We start from the raw sequence: 6,112 nt of genomic DNA on the forward strand, positions 1-6,112 counted from the left end.
TATGTGGATGTAAAGTGCTCTGCGGGCGAACTACAATGCTCAGAAGAGAAGGAGCGCCATTGAAGGCCATGTGTGTTTACAAAGTCTCCATGGTGCCAGAACAATGGACCCCCACGTGACCCCATTTTGCAAACTACATCCCTCATGTAATAAGGGGTGCAGTGAGCATTTACACCCCACATGAGTCTGACAGATTTTTGGAACAGTGGTCCGTGAACATGAAAATTTTTATTTTTCATTTGCACAGCCCACTGTTCCAAAGATCTGTCAAATGCCAGTGGGGTGTAAATGCTCACTGTTACCCCTTATTAAATTTTGTGATGAGTGTAGTTTCCAAAATGGGGTCACATGTGGGGGGGGTCCACTCTTCTGGCACCACGGGGGACTTTGTAAATGCTCATGGCCCCCCGACTTCCATTCCAAACAAATTCTCTCTCCAAAAGCCCAATGGCACTCCTTCTCTTCTGAGCATTGTAGTGCGGCAGCAGAACACTTGATGTCCACACAGGGGGTATTTCCATACTCAGAAGAAATGGGGTTACAAATTTTGGAGGGCATTTTCTCCTCTTACCCCTTGTAAAAATGTAAAATTTGGGAAAAAATTAGCATTTTAGTGAAAATTGTTTTTTTTTCATTTACACATTTGACTTTAACAAAAAGTGCTCAAACACCTGTGGGGTGTAAAGGCTTACTGTACCCCTTATTACATTCCTCGAGGGGTGTAGTTTCCAAAATTGTGTGCCATGTGTTTTTTTTTCTGTTCTGGCACCATCGGGGCTTCCTAAATGCGACATGCCCCCCAAAAACCATTTAAGAAAAATTTGCTTTCCTAAGGCCAAATGTTACTCATTCTCTTCTGAGCATTGTAGTGCGTCAGCAGAGCACTTGATGTCTACACATGGGGTATTTCCATACTCAGAAGAAATGGGGTTACAAATTTTGGGGGGCGGGGCATTATCTCCTATTACCCCTTGTAAAAATGAGAAATTTTTTGGGGAAAACAGCATTTTAGTGAATTTTTTATTTTTTTCATTTACGCATCCAAATTTAACAAAAAGTCATCAAACACCTGTGGGGTATTAAGGCTCACTGTACCCCTTGTTACGTTCCTTGAGGGGTGTAGTTTCCAAAATAGTATGCCATGTGTTTGTTTGTTTTTTATTTATTTTTTTTGCTGTTCTGGCACCATAGGGGCTTCCTAAATGCGACATGCCCCCCAAAAACCATTTCAGCTAAATTTACTCTCTAAAATCCCATTGTCGCTCCTTCCCTTCTGAGCCCTTTAGTACACACAGGGAGCACTTTACATCCACGTATGAGGTATTTCCTTACTTAAGAGAAATGGGGTTACAAATTTTGGGGGGATTTTTCTTCTTTTAACCCTTGTAAAAATTAAAAAAATGGCTCTGCAAGAACATGCAGGTGTAAAAAAATTAAGATTTAAAATGTTTTCCTTCACTTTGCTGCTATTTCTGTGGAACACCTAAAGGGTTAACAAACTTTAAACTTTCTGAATGTCATTTTGAATACTTTGAGGGGTGTAGTTTTTATAATGGGGTAATTTATGGGGTATTTTTAACATGAAAGCCCCTCAAATCCACTTCAAAACTGAACTGGTCCCTGAAAAATTTCGATTTTCAAATTTTGGTGAAAAATGTGAAAATTGCAGCAGAATTTTGAATCCCTCTAATGTCTTCCAAAAGTAAAAACATGTCAACATTATGATGCCAACATAAAGTAGACATTATGTATATGTGAATCAATATCAAATTTATTTGGAATATTCATTTTCCTTACAAGCAGAGAGTTTCAAAGTTAGAGAAGTGCAAAATTTGCAAAATTTTCATGAAATTTGGGGATTTTTCACCAAGAAAGGATGCAAGTAACAACGAAAATTTACCACTATGTTAAAGTAGAATATTTCACAAAAAAACATTCTCAGAATCAGAATAATCTGTAAGAGCATCCCAGAGTTATTAATGCATAAAGTGACAGTGGTCAGAATAGCAAAAAAAGGGCTCAGTCCTTAAAGGGGTATTCCAGACAAAACCTTTTTTTTATATATATATCAACTGGCTCCGGAAAGTTAAACAGATTTGTAAATTACTTCTATTAAAAAATCTTAATCCTTCCAATAGTTATTAGCTTCTGAAGTTTTCTGTCTAACTCAATGATGATGTCACGTCCCGGGAGCTGTGCATGATGGGAGAATATCCCCATAGGAACTGCACAGCTCCAGGGACGTGATTCATCAGAGAGCAGTTAGACAGAAAACAACAACTCAATCCTTCCAATAGTTATTAGCTTCTGAAGTTAAGATTTTTTAATAGAAGTAATTTACAAATCTGTTTAACTTTCCGGAGCCAGTTGATATATAAAAAAAAAATTTTGGCCTGGAATACCCCTTTAAGGTGAAAAAGGGCTAAGTCCTTAAAGCAGTGATTCCCAACCGGGGTGCTGCGATGAACTGCACGGTGTGCCACGGGATTTTGCCGTCAAAATTATTATTTCTTTTTTATTCTAAATTTCCCGCCCTGGATTGGGCGCATGCACGTGGCTCACCGAGACAGACGCGCTTGATGTGAGCTCCGCGCCGGCTTCTATATACAGCCACTCTCAGCGCCGCTAGACGGCTCCTTAGCAGCGGGTTACTTACCGGAATGTTATAACTACCTCCCGGTCAGCGAGAAAGAAGCTTCAACCGCTCTCCCAGGGCCTCTCGCAGTCTATCCCGGACATCTTCAGGGGCGAGGAGAACCCAGAAGACGAACAGCAGCTGCTGCAAGCCGACCTGACTCCGGCAGCTATGTTCCACAGCATACAAGCTATGTTTAAAAGGGAACTCCAACAAGCTGTAACCACTTTCACTGAGCAGATTCAGGACCTGACCCAGAGAGTGGCGGACACTGAGACCAAAATAGATGACCTGGTGGAATCGGTATAAAGGACCAGGCCCTTAAGCTGGAGGCCCTTACCCTCAAAATGGAGGATCAGGGCGAATCTGCGCCTTAGAGGGTTGCCAGAGTCGATTACTGACCTCACTAAGGTACTTACTGACCTCTTTTGCGAACTAGCCCCCCAACATGAACCTGAACTTTTGCACTTCGATCGGATTCATAGGGCCCTAGCTAGACCCAAGAACTCTGATCTCACGAGGGATGTCATCCTTAAGCTGCACTATCCGGAGACTTACCTTCCTTACCGGGTCTGCCGCCTTCTGCTAAATTATTTTCCGACTTGGCCCCTTCTACGTTAGCAGGGAGGAGGGAATTCCGGCCTGTTACACTTGCCCTGGCCCAGCAGCAGGTGAAATATCGATGGGGGTTCCCGTTCTCCCTTTCCTTCCAGCTGAGTGGCCGCACATTCACCACCCGCCCACCCGCACTTTGAAGGACGCTCTGGAGATTCTCACTGCGGAACGGATCCGGCCTGTTGAGCCGCCCCCCCTGCCCCAGAGAGCTGCTCGCCCTACTCGCCTGTAGACCCAGGCAGGCCGACGTCGCACATCTTCTAAGCGGAGCTGAAGCACCCTCCTTCCCCTTCCTTGGGACTTACTTTTGGGACTGTGACCCTCCAGTTACTATTTGCTCCTTACCGGGATGGCCGCTGACACCTGGATGCCTCACAATTGATGCTCTGCTGCCCCGGATTTGGGAAGATCCCCGCTCTACTTCTACAGTGGGATTGAAGCCGGAAAGTTGTGCCTTCATCCCCCGACCAAGGGACATGGAAGTATGACTGGCTTGGGTGACCTGGTCTAGTCTTTCCTCACCTGGAACCTGTTGTGTGGACATTTTTGTTGTTGGCTTTGTTTGTCTTTTGTTTTTGTTTGTTCTGTTTTTATCGGGTGCATTGCCATAGATGTTCGTTCTGATTTCGTACTTTTGAGTGATGTTGATGTTATGCCTATTCTGATTCTTGCCCCATGGGCCATCTCATATTTACCCGGGCCGCATAGCTCTCACCCTTTATCGGTGTGTGTAAGTTAATTACTCATAATGTTAGGGGATTCAACTCCCCAACTAAGAGGGGGAAGCCTTTTAGAGTCTATGTTCCGCTACGTCCGGATGTCCTGTGTTTACAAGAAACGCATTACACCCCGACCTCATTCCCAAAGTTTTTTCATAAGACCTTTCAACGTACGTATATGTCTACCTACCACACCAAGAGCAGAGGGGTACTTATACTGCTGCATAATGATTTTCCGCTTAGCATGGAATCCACTTTGATAGATCCTAAGAGTAGGTATGTGATCTTACAGGGGTCCCTTAATGGGAAGAAGTTATGTATTGTTAACTCTTATGCACCTGTTGACTCTCCGATTTCTTTTTTTAGCTCGCTCTGTGAAAAGCTTGGATCCCTGACCTCCTTGATTTGGGCTGGCGACTTCAACTTCGTAGTACATAGTACATTAGACCGATCACACGCTGCCCCGCTTCGCAGATCTGGGACCCAGCAAAGACGGGTGCTGCAGCATGTCACAGACACCGGCTTGGCAGACGTGTGGAGGAAACACAACGGTCAGGTACGAGGCTACACTTTCTATTCCCCCTCACAACGCTCTTATACCCGTATTGATTGGATTCTTGCTAACACCTCACTGCTTCCTAAACTTCTCTACGCTAGACACGTCCCCTCTAAATGGTCTGACCGTGTTGGCAGCCTTTAATCTGTTAGATAAGACTAATATCCCCTATAGGTAGAGACTTAATGAGTCTTTACTTACTATTCTCCAAGTCCGAACCCAGCTTGAGGCGGACCTCGCCTCTTATTTTCTTTCTAATACTGATGGGGCTGGTGACCCCTGTTGGGCCTGGCTGGCCCATAAGGCTTATATGCGTGGCCGCATTATATCATTGGCTTCGGGGATAAAAAAAGATAAAACCTCCACTAGACTGGACCTGGAAGCAAAGTTGCTTCGGCTATCCTTCGCTCATCAACAATCCCCATCCCTTTATCTTTATAAAGCCCTTAGGGACACTAGACTCCAATTGGATGCCTTGCTCTCGAGCGAGGTAGAGAAGGCAGTCCGTTGGACTGGTGCCACGTACTATCGCTAAGCGAATAAGCCTGATCGTCTACTGGCCTCTATGTTACGCAAGGTTCAGTCATTCAACAAGGTGCACTCCTTGCAGCTCCGCCCCGGGTTCGAACCTCTAATCCGGACCGCATATACACTGCTTTCCATTCTTACTATGCTTCTCTCTACCCGGCACCACCATATCACTCTCCCTCTGATTCCAATAGCTCTTCATTCTCTCCTCTATTCCTCTACCTACTTTAGATCCTGACGCTGGGGAGGCTCTTAATGCTCCCTTCACAACTGAGGAGGTGACCGAGGCCATTGCTAGGCTGAAGTTGGGGAAATCACCTGGGCCGGATGGATTCTCTGCCGCATACTATAAAAAGTTCTCCACTATCTTAATCCCTCACCTTACTTCCCTGTTTAATTCCCTACGACACTCTAGCTCCCTCCTCTCAGAGTTCCATGACGCCCACATTACGGTAATCCCCAAGCCCAATAAAGACGACCTCCAAACTGCTAATTATAGGCCCATTTCATTACTCAATATTGACAATAAACTCCATACTTCCATCTTAGCAGGGAGGAACGTGGATGCAGTGCCGGATTCTAGAAAAATGGCTTGCTTAACCCCTTCAGGACGGAGCCCATTTTGGCCTTAAGGACCGGAGCGTTTTTTGCACATCTGACCACTGTCACTTTAAACATTAATAACTCTGGGATGCTTTTAGTTATCATTCTGATTCCTAGATTGTTTTTTGGTGACATATTCTACTTTAACATAGTGGTAAATTTTTGTCGATACTTGCATCCTTTCTTGGTGAAAAATCCGTATATTTGATGAAAAATTTGAAAATTTAGCATTTTTCTAACTTTGAAGCTTTCTGCTTGTAAGGAAAATGGATATTACGAATACATTTTTTTTATTCACATATACAATGTGTCTACTTTATGTTTGCATCATAAAATTGACATGTTTTTACTTTTGTAAGACACCAAAGGGCTTCAACGGTCAGCAGCAATTTTCCGATTTTTCACAAAATTTTCAAACTCTGTATTTTTCAGGGACCAGTTCAGGTTTGAAGCGGA

This window comes from Hyla sarda, chromosome 2, assembly GCF_029499605.1.
Source record: "Hyla sarda isolate aHylSar1 chromosome 2, aHylSar1.hap1, whole genome shotgun sequence".
NCBI classification, from domain to species: Eukaryota; Metazoa; Chordata; class Amphibia; order Anura; family Hylidae; genus Hyla; species Hyla sarda.